Source organism: Pseudophryne corroboree, chromosome 3, assembly GCF_028390025.1.
Source record: "Pseudophryne corroboree isolate aPseCor3 chromosome 3, aPseCor3.hap2, whole genome shotgun sequence".
Lineage (NCBI taxonomy): Eukaryota > Metazoa > Chordata > Amphibia > Anura > Myobatrachidae > Pseudophryne > Pseudophryne corroboree.
In genome coordinates this window covers 441046559-441061279 of record NC_086446.1, presented here as the reverse complement: position 1 = coordinate 441061279, position 14721 = coordinate 441046559, and the positions used below count along the sequence as shown (strand labels likewise).

General features: G+C 47.4%; 25 non-coding genes across 25 annotated transcripts; 8 read left to right on the top strand and 17 right to left on the bottom strand.

Annotated features, from left to right (window-relative positions):
* Positions 1 to 571: 571 nt before the first annotated feature.
* Positions 572 to 644, bottom strand: TRNAK-CUU (transfer RNA lysine (anticodon CUU)). The gene has a single exon. It is a non-coding gene; the product is annotated as a tRNA-Lys (tRNA).
* A 106-nt stretch (positions 645 to 750) lies between these two features.
* On the top strand, positions 751 to 821 carry TRNAG-GCC (transfer RNA glycine (anticodon GCC)). Its single transcript has one exon. It is a non-coding gene; the product is annotated as a tRNA-Gly (tRNA).
* A 121-nt stretch (positions 822 to 942) lies between these two features.
* Positions 943 to 1015, bottom strand: TRNAR-CCU (transfer RNA arginine (anticodon CCU)). The gene has a single exon. It is a non-coding gene; the product is annotated as a tRNA-Arg (tRNA).
* A 667-nt stretch (positions 1016 to 1682) lies between these two features.
* Positions 1683 to 1755, bottom strand: TRNAK-CUU (transfer RNA lysine (anticodon CUU)). Its single transcript has one exon. It is a non-coding gene; the product is annotated as a tRNA-Lys (tRNA).
* Positions 1756 to 2794: 1039 nt separating this feature from the next.
* TRNAK-CUU (transfer RNA lysine (anticodon CUU)) lies at positions 2795 to 2868 on the bottom strand. The gene has a single exon. It is a non-coding gene; the product is annotated as a tRNA-Lys (tRNA).
* A 1025-nt stretch (positions 2869 to 3893) lies between these two features.
* On the bottom strand, positions 3894 to 3966 carry TRNAK-CUU (transfer RNA lysine (anticodon CUU)). Its single transcript has one exon. It is a non-coding gene; the product is annotated as a tRNA-Lys (tRNA).
* A 668-nt stretch (positions 3967 to 4634) lies between these two features.
* TRNAK-CUU (transfer RNA lysine (anticodon CUU)) lies at positions 4635 to 4707 on the bottom strand. Its single transcript has one exon. It is a non-coding gene; the product is annotated as a tRNA-Lys (tRNA).
* Positions 4708 to 4813: 106 nt separating this feature from the next.
* TRNAG-GCC (transfer RNA glycine (anticodon GCC)) lies at positions 4814 to 4884 on the top strand. Its single transcript has one exon. It is a non-coding gene; the product is annotated as a tRNA-Gly (tRNA).
* An 859-nt stretch (positions 4885 to 5743) lies between these two features.
* On the bottom strand, positions 5744 to 5816 carry TRNAK-CUU (transfer RNA lysine (anticodon CUU)). Its single transcript has one exon. It is a non-coding gene; the product is annotated as a tRNA-Lys (tRNA).
* Positions 5817 to 6855: 1039 nt separating this feature from the next.
* On the bottom strand, positions 6856 to 6929 carry TRNAK-CUU (transfer RNA lysine (anticodon CUU)). Its single transcript has one exon. It is a non-coding gene; the product is annotated as a tRNA-Lys (tRNA).
* A 296-nt stretch (positions 6930 to 7225) lies between these two features.
* Positions 7226 to 7298, bottom strand: TRNAK-CUU (transfer RNA lysine (anticodon CUU)). Its single transcript has one exon. It is a non-coding gene; the product is annotated as a tRNA-Lys (tRNA).
* Positions 7299 to 7405: 107 nt separating this feature from the next.
* On the top strand, positions 7406 to 7476 carry TRNAV-GAC (transfer RNA valine (anticodon GAC)). The gene has a single exon. It is a non-coding gene; the product is annotated as a tRNA-Val (tRNA).
* Positions 7477 to 8338: 862 nt separating this feature from the next.
* TRNAK-CUU (transfer RNA lysine (anticodon CUU)) lies at positions 8339 to 8411 on the bottom strand. The gene has a single exon. It is a non-coding gene; the product is annotated as a tRNA-Lys (tRNA).
* Positions 8412 to 8518: 107 nt separating this feature from the next.
* On the top strand, positions 8519 to 8589 carry TRNAG-GCC (transfer RNA glycine (anticodon GCC)). Its single transcript has one exon. It is a non-coding gene; the product is annotated as a tRNA-Gly (tRNA).
* A 490-nt stretch (positions 8590 to 9079) lies between these two features.
* TRNAT-CGU (transfer RNA threonine (anticodon CGU)) lies at positions 9080 to 9152 on the bottom strand. Its single transcript has one exon. It is a non-coding gene; the product is annotated as a tRNA-Thr (tRNA).
* Positions 9153 to 9259: 107 nt separating this feature from the next.
* TRNAG-GCC (transfer RNA glycine (anticodon GCC)) lies at positions 9260 to 9330 on the top strand. Its single transcript has one exon. It is a non-coding gene; the product is annotated as a tRNA-Gly (tRNA).
* Positions 9331 to 9820: 490 nt separating this feature from the next.
* Positions 9821 to 9893, bottom strand: TRNAK-CUU (transfer RNA lysine (anticodon CUU)). The gene has a single exon. It is a non-coding gene; the product is annotated as a tRNA-Lys (tRNA).
* Positions 9894 to 10192: 299 nt separating this feature from the next.
* On the bottom strand, positions 10193 to 10265 carry TRNAK-CUU (transfer RNA lysine (anticodon CUU)). Its single transcript has one exon. It is a non-coding gene; the product is annotated as a tRNA-Lys (tRNA).
* A 297-nt stretch (positions 10266 to 10562) lies between these two features.
* Positions 10563 to 10635, bottom strand: TRNAK-CUU (transfer RNA lysine (anticodon CUU)). Its single transcript has one exon. It is a non-coding gene; the product is annotated as a tRNA-Lys (tRNA).
* Positions 10636 to 10742: 107 nt separating this feature from the next.
* TRNAV-GAC (transfer RNA valine (anticodon GAC)) lies at positions 10743 to 10813 on the top strand. Its single transcript has one exon. It is a non-coding gene; the product is annotated as a tRNA-Val (tRNA).
* Positions 10814 to 11303: 490 nt separating this feature from the next.
* On the bottom strand, positions 11304 to 11376 carry TRNAK-CUU (transfer RNA lysine (anticodon CUU)). Its single transcript has one exon. It is a non-coding gene; the product is annotated as a tRNA-Lys (tRNA).
* A 1220-nt stretch (positions 11377 to 12596) lies between these two features.
* Positions 12597 to 12667, top strand: TRNAG-GCC (transfer RNA glycine (anticodon GCC)). The gene has a single exon. It is a non-coding gene; the product is annotated as a tRNA-Gly (tRNA).
* An 861-nt stretch (positions 12668 to 13528) lies between these two features.
* Positions 13529 to 13601, bottom strand: TRNAK-CUU (transfer RNA lysine (anticodon CUU)). Its single transcript has one exon. It is a non-coding gene; the product is annotated as a tRNA-Lys (tRNA).
* Positions 13602 to 13708: 107 nt separating this feature from the next.
* Positions 13709 to 13779, top strand: TRNAG-UCC (transfer RNA glycine (anticodon UCC)). Its single transcript has one exon. It is a non-coding gene; the product is annotated as a tRNA-Gly (tRNA).
* An 861-nt stretch (positions 13780 to 14640) lies between these two features.
* On the bottom strand, positions 14641 to 14713 carry TRNAK-CUU (transfer RNA lysine (anticodon CUU)). The gene has a single exon. It is a non-coding gene; the product is annotated as a tRNA-Lys (tRNA).
* Between the last annotated feature and the right edge of the window lie 8 nt (positions 14714 to 14721).

The following is a 14721-nucleotide window of genomic DNA, read 5'->3' as shown; positions in this document are numbered from 1 at the left end:
TATCTGTGGAGCATTGGTGGTTCAGTGGTAGAATTCTCGCCTGCCACGCGGGAGGCCTGGGTTTGATTCCCGGCAAATGCAGTCCTGAGTTTTTGCTGATATGGCAGTGCATTTTGTGAAAGTGAGGACAGCCATTTGCGCTGTGGTGGGGCAAGTTGACAGTGTTCCACATACAATGGTACAGGAAAAGAAAAAAAACATCCACCCAATGTGGGGCTCGAACCCACGACCCTGAGATTAAGAGTCTCATGCTTTACCGACTGAGTTAGCAATGCTTGGTAACCGAGGAGTTGTGGTGATGGCAAGGCAAGGCATCCTGACTCTCCTGCTTTGTTTTGTACACTAAAGTACACGAGTAAGTCTAAAATTAAGCATCTGTGGAGCATTGGTGGTTCAGTGGTAGAAATCTAGCCTGCCACGTGGGAGGAGGGGTTCAATTCCCGGTCAATACATTCCTGAGTTTTTGCTGATAGGGCAGTGCATTTTGTGAAAGTGAGGACAGCCATTTGTGCTGTGGTGGTGCAAGTATACAGTGTTCCACATACAATGGTACAGGAAAAGAAAAAACATCCGCCCAACGTGGGGCTCGAACCCACGACCCTGAGATTAAGAGTCTCATGCTCTACCAACTGAGCTACCCAGGCTTGGTTGAGAATGTATGGAGGTGATGGCAAGGCAAGGCATCCTGACACTCCTGCTTATTTCATACACTAAAGTACACGAGTAAGTGTCAAATTAAGTATCTGTGGAGCATTGGTGGTTCAGTGGTAGAATTCTCGCCTGCCACGCGGGTGGCCTGGGTTCGAATCCCGGCCAATGCAGTCCTGAGTTTTTGCTGATATGGCAGTGCATTTTGTGAAAGTGAGGACAGCCATTTGCGCTGTGGTGGGGCAAGTTGACAGTGTTCCACATACAATGGTACAGGAAAAGAAAAAAAACATCCGCCCAATGTGGGGCTCGAACCCACGACCCTGAGATTAGGAGTCTCACGCTTTACCGACTGAGTTAGCAATGCTTGGTAACCGAGGAGTTGTGTTGATGGCAAGGCAAGGCATCCTGACTCTCCTGCTTTGTTTTGTACACTAAAGTACATGAGTAAGTCTAAAATTAAGCATCTGTGGATCATTGGTGGTTCAGTGGTAGAAATCTAGCCGGCCACGTGGGAGGCCGGGTTCAATTCCCGGTCAATACATTCCTGAGTTTGTGCTGATAGGGCAGTGCATTTTGTGAAAGTGAGGACAGCCATTTGCGCTGTGGTGATGCAAGTATACACTGTTCCACATACAATGGTACAGGAAGAGAAATAAACAACTGCCCAACATGGAGCTCAAATACATGACCCTAAGATTAATAGTCTTATGCTCTAGCGACTGTGCTAGTCGGGCTTGGTTACGTAGGCTTGGAGGTGATGGCAAGGCAAGGCATCCTGACACTCCTGCTTTGTTTTATACACTAAAGTACATGAGTAAGTCTAAAATTAGGCATCTGTGGAGCATTGGTGGTTCAGTGGTAGAATTCTCGCCTGCCACGCGTGAGGCCCAGAATCGATTCCCGGCCAATGCAGTCCTGAGTTTTTGCTGGTATGGCAGTGTATTTTGTGAAAGTGAGGACAGCCATTTGCGCTGTGGTGGTGCAAGTATACAGTGTTCCACATACAATGGTACAGGAAAAGAAAAAACATCCGCCCAACGTGGGTCTCGAACCCACGACCCTGAGATTAAGAGTCTCATGCTCTACCGACTGAGCTAGCCAGGCTTGGTTGTGAATGTATGGAGGTGATGGCAAGGCAAGGCATCCTGACACTCCTGCTTTGTTTCATACACTAAAGTACACGAGTAAGTGTAAAATTAAGTATTTGTGGAGCATTGGTGGTTCAGTGGTAGAAATCTCGCCTGCCACGCGGGAGGCCCGGGTTTGATTTCCGGCCAATGCAGTCCTGAATTTTTGCTGATATGGCAGTGCATTTTGTGAAAGTGAGGACAGCCATTTGCGCTGTGGTGGGGCAAGTTGACAGTGTTCCACATACAATGGTACAGGAAAAGAAAAAAAACATCCGCCCAATGTGGGGCTCGAACCCACGACCCTGAGATTAAGAGTCTCATGCTTTACCGACTGAGTTAGCAATGCTTGGTAACCGAGGAGTTGTGGTGATGGCAAGGCAAGGCATCCTGACTCTCCTGCTTTGTTTTGTACACTAAAGTACATGAGTAAGTCTAAAATTAAGCATCTGTGGATCATTGGTGGCTCAGTGGTAGAAATCTAGCCGGCCACGTGGGAGGCCGGGTTCAATTCCCGGTCAATACATTCCTGAGTTTTTGCTGATAGGGCAGTGCATTTTGTGAAAGTGAGGACAGCCATTTGCGCTGTGGTGATGCAAGTATACACTGTTCCACATACAATGGTAAAGGAAGAGAAAAAAACAACTGCCCAACATGGAGCTCAAATACATGATCCTAAGATTAATAGTCTTATGCTCTAGCGACTGTGCTAGTCGGGCTTGGTTACGTAGGCTTGGAGGTAATGGCAAGGCAAGGCATCCTGACACTCCTGCTTTGTTTTATACACTAAAGTACATGAGTAAGTGTAAAATTAGGCATCTGTGGAGCATTGGTGGTTCAGTGGTAGAATTCTCGCCTGCCACTAGTGAGGCCCGGAATCGATTCCCGGCCAATGCAGTCCTGAGTTTTTGCTGATATGGCAGTGTATTTTGTGAAAGTGAGGACAGCCATTTGCGCTGTGGTGGTGCAAGTTGACAGTGTTCCACATACAATGGTACAGGAAAAGAAAAAACATCCGCCCAACGTGGGGCTCGAAACCCACGACCCTGAGATTAAGAGTCTCATGCTCTACCGACTGAGCTAGCCAGGCTTGGTAACCAAGGAGTTGTGGTGATGGCAAGGCAAGGCATCCTGACTCTCCTGCTTTGTTTTGTACACTAAAGTACATGAGTAAGTCTAAAATTAAGCATCTGTGGATCATTGGTGGTTCAGTGGTAGAAATCTAGCCGGCCACGTGGGAGGCCGGGTTCAATTCCCGGTCAATACATTCCTGAGTTTTTGCTGATAGGGCAGTGCATTTTGTGAAAGTGAGGACAGCCATTTGCGCTGTGGTGGTGCAAGTATACAGTGTTCCACATACAATGGTACAGGAAAAGAAAAAACATCCGCCCAACGTGGGGCTCGATTCCACGACCCTGAGATTAAGAGTCGCATGCTCTACCGACTGAGCTAGCCAGGCTTGGTTGAGAAAGTATGGAGGTGATGGCAAGGCAAGGCATCCTGACACTCCTGCTTTATTTCATACACTAAAGTACACGAGTAAGTGTAAAGTTAAGTATCTGTGGAGCATTGGTGGTTCAGTGGTAGAATTCTCGCCTGCCACACGGGAGGTCCGGGTTCGATTTCCTGCCAATGCAGTCCTGAATTTTTGCTGATATGGCAGTGCATTTTGTGAAAGTGAGGACAGCCATTTGCGCTGTGGTGGTGCAAGTTGACAGTGTTCCACATACAATGGTACAGGAAAAGAAAAAAAACATCCACCCAATGTGGGGCTCGAACCCACGACCCTGAGATTAAGAGTCTCATGCTTTACCGACTGAGTTAGCAATGCTTGGTAACCGAGGAGTTGTGGTGAGTGCAAGGCAAGGCATCCTGACTCTCCTGCTTTGTTTTGTACACTAAAGTACATGAGTATGTCTAAAATTAAGCATCTGTGGATCATTGGTGGTTCAGTGGTAGAAATCTAGCAGGCCGGGTTCAATTCCCGGTCAATACATTCCTGAGTTTTTGCTGATAGGGCAGTGCATTTTGTGAAAGTGAGGACAGCCATTTGCGCTGTGGTGGTGCAAGTATACAGTGTTCCACATACAATGGTACAGGAAAAGAAAAAACATCCGCCCAATGTGGGGCTCGAACCCACGACCCTGAGATTAAGAGTCTCATGCTCTACCGACTGAGCTAGCCAGGCTTGGTTGAGAATGTATGGAGGTGATGGCAAGGCAAGGCATTCTGACACTCCTGCTTTATTTCATACACTAAAGTACACGAGTAAGTGTAAAATTAAGTATCTGTGGAGCATTGGTGGTTCAGTGGTAGAATTCTCGCCTGCCACGCGGGAGGCCTGGGTTTGATTCCTGGCAAATGCAGTCCTGAGTTTTTGCTGATATGGCAGTGCATTTTGTGAAAGTGAGGACAGCCATTTGCGCTGTGGTGGGGCAAGTTGACAGTGTTCCACATACAATGGTACAGGAAAAGAAAAAAAACATCCACCCAATGTGGGGCTCGAACCCACGACCCTGAGATTAAGGGTCTCATGCTTTACCGACTGAGTTAGCAATGCTTGGTAACCGAGGAGTTGTGGTGATGGCAAGGCAAGGCATCCTGACTCTCCTGCTTTGTTTTATACACTAAAGTACATGAGTAAGTCTAAAATTAAGCATCTGTGGAGCATTGGTGGTTCAGTGGTAGAAATCTAGCCTGCCACGTGGGAGGAGGGGTTCAATTCCCGGTCAATACATTCCTGAGTTTTTGCTGATATGGCAGTGCATTTTGTGAAAGTGAGGACAGCCATTTGCGCTGTGGTGGTGCAAGTATACAGTGTTCCACATACAATGGTACAGGAAAAGAAAAAACATCCGCCCAACGTGGGGCTCGAACCCACGACCCTGAGATTAAGAGTCTCATGCTCTACCGACTGAGCTAGCCAGGCTTGGTTGAGAATGTATGGAGGTGATGGCAAGGCAAGGCATCCTGACACTCCTGCTTATTTCATACACTAAAGTACACGAGTAAGTGTCAAATTAAGTATCTGTGGAGCATTGGTGGTTCAGTGGTAGAATTCTCGCCTGCCACGCGGGTGGCCTGGGTTCGAATCCCGGCCAATGCAGTCCTGAGTTTTTGCTGATATGGCAGTGCATTTTGTGAAAGTGAGGACAGCCATTTGCGCTGTGGTGGGGCAAGTTGACAGTGTTCCACATACAATGGTACAGGAAAAAAAAAAACATCCACCCAATGTGGGGCTCGAACCCACGACCCTGAGATTAGGAGTCTCACGCTTTACCGACTGAGTTAGCAATGCTTGGTAACCGAGGAGTTGTGTTGATGGCAAGGCAAGGCATCCTGACTCTCCTGCTTTGTTTTGTACACTAAAGTACATGAGTAAGTCTAAAATTAAGCATCTGTGGATCATTGGTGGTTCAGTGGTAGAAATCTAGCCGGCCACGTGGGAGGCCGGGTTCAATTCCCGGTCAATACATTCCTGAGTTTGTGCTGATAGGGCAGTGCATTTTGTGAAAGTGAGGACAGCCATTTGCGCTGTGGTGATGCAAGTATACACTGTTCCACATACAATGGTACAGGAAGAGAAAAAAACAACTGCCCAACATGGAGCTCAAATACATGACCCTAAGATTAATAGTCTTATGCTCTAGCGACTGTGCTAGTCGGGCTTGGTTACGTAGGCTTGGAGGTGATGGCAAGGCAAGGCATCCTGACACTCCTGCTTTGTTTTATACACTAAAGTACATGAGTAAGTCTAAAATTAGGCATCTGTGGAGCATTGGTGGTTCAGTGGTAGAATTCTCGCCTGCCACGCGTGAGGCCCAGAATCGATTCCCGGCCAATGCAGTCCTGAGTTTTTGCTGGTATGGCAGTGTATTTTGTGAAAGTGAGGACAGCCATTTGCGCTGTGGTGGTGCAAGTATACAGTGTTCCACATACAATGGTACAGGAAACGAAAAAACATCCGCCCAACGTGGGTCTCGAACCCACGACCCTGAGATTAAGAGTCTCATGCTCTACCGACTGAGCTAGCCAGGCTTGGTTGTGAATGTATGGAGGTGATGGCAAGGCAAGGCATCCTGACACTCCTGCTTTGTTTCATACACTAAAGTACACGAGTAAGTGTAAAATTAAGTATTTGTGGAGCATTGGTGGTTCAGTGGTAGAAATCTCGCCTGCCACGCGGGAGGCCCGGGTTTGATTTCCGGCCAATGCAGTCCTGAATTTTTGCTGATATGGCAGTGCATTTTGTGAAAGTGAGGACAGCCATTTGCGCTGTGGTGGGGCAAGTTGACAGTGTTCCACATACAATGGTACAGGAAAAGAAAAAAAACATCCGCCCAATGTGGGGCTCGAACCCACGACCCTGAGATTAAGAGTCTCATGCTTTACCGACTGAGTTAGCAATGCTTGGTAACCGAGGAGTTGTGGTGATGGCAAGGCAAGGCATCCTGACTCTCCTGCTTTGTTTTGTACACTAAAGTACATGAGTAAGTCTAAAATTAAGCATCTGTGGATCATTGGTGGCTCAGTGGTAGAAATCTAGCCGGCCACGTGGGAGGCCGGGTTCAATTCCCGGTCAATACATTCCTGAGTTTTTGCTGATAGGGCAGTGCATTTTGTGAAAGTGAGGACAGCCATTTGCGCTGTGGTGATGCAAGTATACACTGTTCCACATACAATGGTAAAGGAAGAGAAAAAAACAACTGCCCAACATGGAGCTCAAATACATGATCCTAAGATTAATAGTCTTATGCTCTAGCGACTGTGCTAGTCGGGCTTGGTTACGTAGGCTTGGAGGTAATGGCAAGGCAAGGCATCCTGACACTCCTGCTTTGTTTTATACACTAAAGTACATGAGTAAGTGTAAAATTAGGCATCTGTGGAGCATTGGTGGTTCAGTGGTAGAATTCTCGCCTGCCACTAGTGAGGCCCGGAATCGATTCCCGGCCAATGCAGTCCTGAGTTTTTGCTGATATGGCAGTGTATTTTGTGAAAGTGAGGACAGCCATTTGCGCTGTGGTGGTGCAAGTTGACAGTGTTCCACATACAATGGTACAGGAAAAGAAAAAACATCCGCCCAACGTGGGGCTCGAAACCCACGACCCTGAAATTAAGAGTCTCATGCTCTACCGACTGAGCTAGCCAGGCTTGGTAACCAAGGAGTTGTGGTGATGGCAAGGCAAGGCATCCTGACTCTCCTGCTTTGTTTTGTACACTAAAGTACATGAGTAAGTCTAAAATTAAGCATCTGTGGATCATTGGTGGTTCAGTGGTAGAAATCTAGCCGGCCACGTGGGAGGCCGGGTTCAATTCCCGGTCAATACATTCCTGAGTTTTTGCTGATAGGGCAGTGCATTTTGTGAAAGTGAGGACAGCCATTTGCGCTGTGGTGGTGCAAGTATACAGTGTTCCACATACAATGGTACAGGAAAAGAAAAAACATCCGCCCAACGTGGGGCTCGAACCCACGACCCTGATATTAAGAGTCTCATGCTCTACCGACTGAGCTAGCCAGGCTTGGTTGAGAATGTATGGAGGTGATGGCAAGGCAAGGCATCCTGACACTCCTGCTTTATTTCATACACTAAAGTACACGAGTAAGTGTAAAATTAAGTATCTGTGGAGCATTGGTGGTTCAGTGGTAGAATTCTCGCCTGACACGCGGGAGGCCTGGGTTCGAATCCCGGCCAATGTAGTCCTGAGTTTTTGCTGATATGCCAGTGCAATTTTGTGAAAGTGAGGACAGCCATTTGCGCTGTGGTGGGGCAAGTTGACAGTGTTCCACATACAATGGTACAGGAAAAGAAAAAAAACATCCACCCAATGTGGGGCTCGAACCCACGACACTGAGATTAAGAGTCTCATGCTTTACCGACTGAGTTAGCAATGCTTGGTAACCGAGGAGTTGTGGTGATGGCAAGGCAAGGCATCCTGACTCTCCTGCTTTGTTTTGTACACTAAAGTACATGAGTAAGTCTAAAATTAAGCATCTGTGGATCATTGGTGGTTCAGTGGAAGAAATCTAGCCGGCCACGTGGGAGGCCGGGTTCAATTCCCGGTCAATACATTCCTGAGTTTTTGCTGATAGGGCAGTGCATTTTGTGAAAGTGAGGACAGCCATTTGCGCTGTGGTGATGCAAGTATACACTGTTCCACATACAATGGTACAGGAAGAGAAAAAAACAACTGCCCAACATGGAGCTCAAATACATGACCCTAAGATTAATAGTCTTATGCTCTAGCGACTGTGCTAGTCGGGCTTGGTTACGTAGGCTTGGAGGTGATGGCAAGGCAAGGCATCCTGACACTCCTGCTTTGTTTTATACACTAAAGTACATGAGTAAGTGTAAAATTAGGCATCTGTGGAGCATTGGTGGTTCAGTGGTAGAATTCTCGCCTGCCACTCGTGAGGCCTGGAATCGATTCCCGGCCAATGCAGTCCTGAGTTTTTGCTGATATGGCAGTGTATTTTGTGAAAGTGAGGACAGCCATTTGCGCTGTGGTGGGGCAAGTTGACAGTGTTCCACATACAATGGTACAGGAAAAGAAAAAACATCCGCCCAACGTGGGGCTCGAACCCACGACCCTGAGATTAAGAGTCTCATGCTCTACCGACTGAGCTAGCCAGGCTTGGTTGAGAATGTATGGAGGTGATGGCAAGGCAAGGCATCCTGACACTCCTGCTTTATTTCATACACTAAAGTACACGAGTAAGTGTAAAATTAAGTATCTGTGGAGCATTGGTGGTTCAGTGGTAGAATTCTCGCCTGCCACGCGGGAGGCCCAGGTTCGATTTCCGGCCAATGCAGTCCTGAATTTTTGCTGATATGGCAGTGCATTTTGTGAAAGTGAGGACAGCCATTTGCGCTGTGGTGGTGCAAGTTGACAGTGTTCCACATACAATGGTACAGGAAAAGAAAAAAAACATCCGACCAATGTGGGGCTCGAACCAACAACCCTGAGATTAAGAGTCTCATGCTTTACCGACTGAGTTAGCAATGCTTGGTAACCGAGGAGTTGTGGTGATGGCAAGGCAAGGCATCCTGACTCTCCTGCTTTGTTTTGTACACTACAGTAAATGAGTAAGTCTAAAATTAAGCATCTGTGGATCATTGGTGGTTCAGTGGTAGAAATCTAGCCTGCCACGTGGGAGGCCGGGTTCAATTCCCGGTCAATACATTCCTGAGTTTTTGCTGATAGGGCAGTGCATTTTGTGAAAGTGAGGACAGCCATTTGCGCTGTGGTGGTGCAAGTATACAGTGTTCCACATACAATGGTACAGGAAAAGAAAAAACATCCGCCCAACGTGGGGCTCGAACCCACGACCCTGAGATTACGAGTCTCATGCTTTACCGACTGAGTTAGCCAGGCTTGGTTAAGAATGTATGGAGGTGATGGCAAGGCAAGGCATCCTGACACTCCTGCTTTGTTTCATACACTAAAGTACACGAGTAAGTGTAAAATTAAGTATCTGTGGAGCATTGGTGGTTCAGTGGTAGAATTCTCGCCTGCCACGCGGGAGGCCCGGGTTTGATTCCCGGCCAATGCAGTCCTGAGTTTTTGCTGATATGTCAGTGCATTTTGTGAAAGTGAGGACAGCCATTTGCGCTGTGGTGGGGCAAGTTGACAGTGTTCCACATACAATGGTACAGGAAAAGAAAAAAAACATCCACCCAATGTGGGGCTCGAACCCACGACCCTGAGATTAAGAGTCTCATGCTTTACCGACTGAGTTAGCAATGCTTGGTAACCGAGGAGTTGTGGTGATGGCAAGGCAAGGCATCCTGACTCTCCTGCTTTGTTTTGTACACTAAAGTACATGAGTAAGTCTAAAATTAAGCATCTGTGGATCATTGGTGGTTCAGTGGTAGAAATCTAGCCGGCCACGTGGGAGGCCGGGTTCAATTCCCGGTCAATACATTCCTGAGTTTTTGCTGATAGGGCAGTGCATTTTGTGAAAGTGAGCACAGCCATTTGCGCTGTGGTGGTGCAAGTATACAGTGTTCCACATACAATGGTACAGGAAAAGAAAAAACATCCGCCCAACGTGGGGATCGAACCCACAACCCTGAGATTAAGAGTCTCATACTCTACCGACTGAGCTAGCCAGGCTTGGTTGCAAATGTATGGAGGTGATGGCAAGGCAAGGCATCCTTACACTCCTGCTTTGTTTCATACACTAAAGTACACGAGTAAGTGTAAAATTAAGTACCTGTAGAGCATTGGTGGTTCAGTGGTAGAATTCTCGCCTGCCACGCGGGAGGCCTGTGTTTGATTCCCGGTCAATGCAGTCCTGAGTTTTTGCTGATATGGCAGTGCATTTTGTGAAAGTGAGGACAGCCATTTGCGCTGTGGTGGTGCAAGTTGACAGTGTTCCACATACAATGGTACAGGAAAAGAAAAAAAACATCCGCCCAATGTGGGGCTCGAACCCACGACCCTGAGATTAAGAGTCTCATGCTCTACCGACTGAGCTAGCCAGGCTTGGTTGAGAATGTATGGAGGTGATGGCAAGGCAAGGCATCCTGACACTCCTGCTTTGTTTCATACACTAAAGTACACGAGTAAGTGTAAAATTAAGTATCTGTGGAGCATTAGTGGTTCAGTGGTAGAATTCTCGCCTGCCACGCGGGAGGCACGGGTTCGATTTCCGGCCAATGCAGTCCTGAGTTTTTGCTGATATGGCAGTGCATTTTGTGAAAGTGAGGACAGCCATTTGCGCTGTGGTGTTGCAAGTATACAGTGTTCCACATACAATGGTACAGGAAAGGAAAAAACATCCGCCCAACGTGGGGCTCTAACCCACGACCCTGAGATTAAGAGTCTCATGCTCTACCGACTGAGCTAGCCAGACTTGGTTGAGAATGTATGGAGGTGATGGCAAGGCAAGGCATCCTGACACTCCTGCTTTGTTTCATACACTAAAGTACACGAGTAAGTGTAAAATTAAGAGTCTGTGGAGCATTGGTGTTTCAGTGGTAGAATTCTCGCCTGACACGCGGGAGGCCCGGGTTCGATTCCCGGCCATTGCAATCCTGAGTTTTTGCTGATATGGCAGTGCATTTTGTGAAAGTGAGGACAGCCATTTGCGCTGCGGTGGTGCAAGTATACACTGTTCCACATACAATGGTACAGGAAGAGAAAAAAACAACTGCCCAACATGGAGCTCAAATACATGACCCTAAGATTAATAGTCTTATGCTCTAGCGACTGTGCTAGTCGGGCTTGGTTACGTAGGCTTGGAGGTGATGGCAAGGCAAGGCATCCTGACACTCCTGCTTTGTTTTATACACTAAAGTACATGAGTAAGTGTAAAATTAGGCATCTGTGGAGCATTGGTGGTTCAGTGGTAGAATTCTCGCCTACCACGCGTGAAGCCCGGAATCGATTCCCAGCCAATGCAGTCCTGAGTTTTTGCTTATATGGCAGTGTATTTTGTGAAAGTGAGGACAGCCATTTGCGCTGTGGTGGTGCAAGTATACAGTATTCCACATACAATGGTACAGGAAAAGAAAAAACATCTGCCCAACGTGGGGCTCGAACCCTCGACCCTGAGATCAAGAGTCTCATGCTCTACCGACTGAGCTAGCCGGGCTTGGTTGAGAATGCAGGGAGGTGATGGCAAGGCAAGGCATCCTGACACTCCTGCTTTGTTTCATACACTAAAGTACACGAGTAAGTGTAAAATTAAGTATCTGTGGAGCATTGGTGGTTCAGTTGTAGAATTCTCGCCTGCCACGCGGGAGGCCCGGGTTTGATTCCTGGCAAATGCAGTCCTGAGCTTTTGCTGATATGGCAGTGCATTTTGTGAAAGTGAGGACAGCCATTTGCGCTGTGGTGGTGCAAGTTGACAGTGTTCCACATACAATGGTACAGGAAAATAAAAAAAAACATCCGCCCAATGTGGGGCTCGAACCCACGACCCTGAGATTAAGAGTCTCATGCTTTACCGACTGAGTTAGCAATGCTTGGTAACCGAGGAGTTGTGGTGATGGCAAGTCAAGGCATCCTGACTCTCCTGCTTTGTTTTGTACACTAAAGTACATGAGTAAGTCTAAAATTAAGCATCTGTGGATCATTGGTGGTTCAGTGGTAGAAATCTAGCCGGCCATGTGGGAGGCCGGGTTCAATTCCCGGTCAATACATTCCTGAGTTTTTGCTGATAGGGCAGTGCATTTTGTGAAAGTGAGGACAGCCATTTGCGCTGTGGTGATGCAAGTATACACTGTTCCACATACAATGGTACAGGAAGAGAAAAAAACAACTGCCCAACATGGAGCTCAAATACATGACCCTAAGATTAATAGTCTTATGCTCTAGCGACTGTGCTAGTCGGGCTTGGTTAAGTAGGCTTGGAGGTGATGGCAAGGCAAGGCATCCTGACACTCCTGCTTTGTTTTATACACTAAAGTACATGAGTAAGTGTAAAATTAGGCATCTGTGGAGCATTGGTGGTTCAGTGGTAGAATTCTCGCCTGCCACGCGTGAGGCCCGGAATCGATTCCCGGCCAATGCAGTCCTGAGTTTTTGCTGATATGGCAGTGTATTTTGTGAAAGTGAGGACAGCCATTTGCGCTGTGGTGTTGCAAGTATACAGTGTTCCACATACAATGGTACAGGAAAAGAAAAAACAGCCACCCAACGTGGGGCTCGAACCCACGACCCTGAGATTAAGAGTCTCATGCTCTACCGATGGAGCTAGCCGGGATTGGTTGAGAATGCATGGAGGTGATGGCAAGGCAAGACATCCTGACACTCCTGCTTTGTTTCATTCACTAAAGTACACGAGTAAGTGTAAAATTAAGCATCTGTGGAGCATTGGTGGTTCAGTGGTAGAATTCTCGCCTGCCACGCGGGAGTCCCGGGTTCGATTCCCGGCCAATGCAGTCCTGAGCTTTTGCTGATATGGCAGTGCATTTTGTGAAAGTGAGGACAGCCATTTGCGCAGTGGTGGTGCAAGTTGACAGTGTTCCACATACAATGGTACAGGAAAAGAAAAAAATCATCCACCCAATGTGGGGCTCGAACCCACGACCCTGAGATTAAGAGTCTCATGCTTTACCGACTGAGTTAGCAATGCTTGGTAACCAAGGAGTTGTGGTGATGGCAAGGCAAGGCATCCTGACTCTCCTGCTTTGTTTTGTACACTAAAGTACACGAGTAAGTCTAAAATTAAGCATCTGTGGATCATTGGTGGTTCAGTGGTAGAAATCTAGCCGGCCACGTGGGAGGCCGGGTTCAATTCCCGGTCAATACATTCCTGAGTTTTTGCTGATAGGGCAGTGCATTTTGTGAAAGTGAGGACAGCCATTTGCGCTGTGGTGATGCAAGTATACACTGTTCCACATACAATGGTACAGGAAGAGAAAAAAACAACTGCCCAACATGGAGCTCAAATACATGACCCTAAGATTAATAGTCTTATGCTCTAGCAACTGTGCTAGTCGGGCTTGGTTACGTAGGCTTGGAGGTGATGGCAAGGCAAGGCATCCTGACACTCCTGCTTTGTTTTATACACTAAAGTACATGAGTAAGTGTAAAATTAGGCATCTGTGGAGTATTGGTGGTTCAGTGGTAGAATTCTCGCCTGCCACGCGTGAGGCCCGGAATCGATTCCCGGCCAATGCAGTCCTGAGTTTTTGCTGATATGGCAGTGTATTTTGTGAAAGTGAGGACAGCCATTTGCGCTGTGGTGGTGCAAGTATACAGTGTTCCACATACAATGGTACAGGAAAAGAAAAAACATCCACCCAACGTGGGGCTCGAACCCACGACCCTGAGATTAAGAGTCTCATGCTCTACCGATTGAGCTAGCCGGGCTTGGGTGAGAATGCATGGAGGTAATGGCAAGGCAAGGCATCCTGACACTCCTGCTTTGTTTCATTCACTAAAGTACACGAGTAAGTGTAAAATTAAGAATCTGTGGAGCATTGGTGGTTCAGTGGTATAATTCTCGCCTTCCACGCGGGAGTCCTGGGTTCAATTCCCGGCCAATGCAGTTCTGAGTTTTTGCTGATATGGCAGTGCATTTTGTGAAAGTGAGGACAGCCATTTGCGCTGTGGTGGTGCAAGTTGACAGTGTTCCACATACAATGGTACAGGAAAAGAAAAAAAACATCCGCCCAATGTGGGGCTCGAACCCACGACCCTGAGATTAAGAGTCTCATGCTTTACTGACTGAGTTAGCAATGCTTGGTAACCGAGGCGTTGTGGTGATGGCAAGACAAGGCATCCTGACTCTCCTGCTTTGTTTTGTACACTAAAGTACATGAGTAAGTCTAAAATTAAGCATCTGTGGATCATTGGTGGTTCAGTGGTAGAAATCTAGCCGGCCACGTGGGAGGCCGGGTTCAATTCCCGGTCAATACATTCCTGAGTTTTTGCTGATAGGGCAGTGCATTTTGTGAAAGTGAGGACAGCCATTTGCGCTGTGGTGATGCAAGTATACACTGTTCCACATACAATGGTACAGGAAGAGAAAAAAACAACTGCCCAACATGGAGCTCAAATACATGACCCTAAGATTAATAGTCTTATGCTCTAGCGACTGTGCTAGTCGGGCTTGGTTACGTAGGCTTGGAGGTGATGGCAAGGCAAGGCATCCTGACACTCCTGCTTTGTTTTATACACTAAAGTACATGAGTAAGTGTAAAATTAGGCATCTGTGGAGCATTGGTGGTTCAGTGGTAGAATTCTCGCCTGCCACGCGTGAGGCCCGGAATCGATTCCCGGCCAATGCAGTCCTGAGTTTTTGCTGATATGGCAGTGTATTTTGTGAAAGTGAGGACAGCCATTTGCGCTGTGGTGGTGCAAGAATACAGTGTTCCACATACAATGGTACAGGAAAAGAAAAAACATCCGCCCAACGTGGGGCTCGAACCCACGACCCTGAGATTAAGAGTCTCATGCTCTACCGACTGAGCTAGCCAGGCTTGGTTGA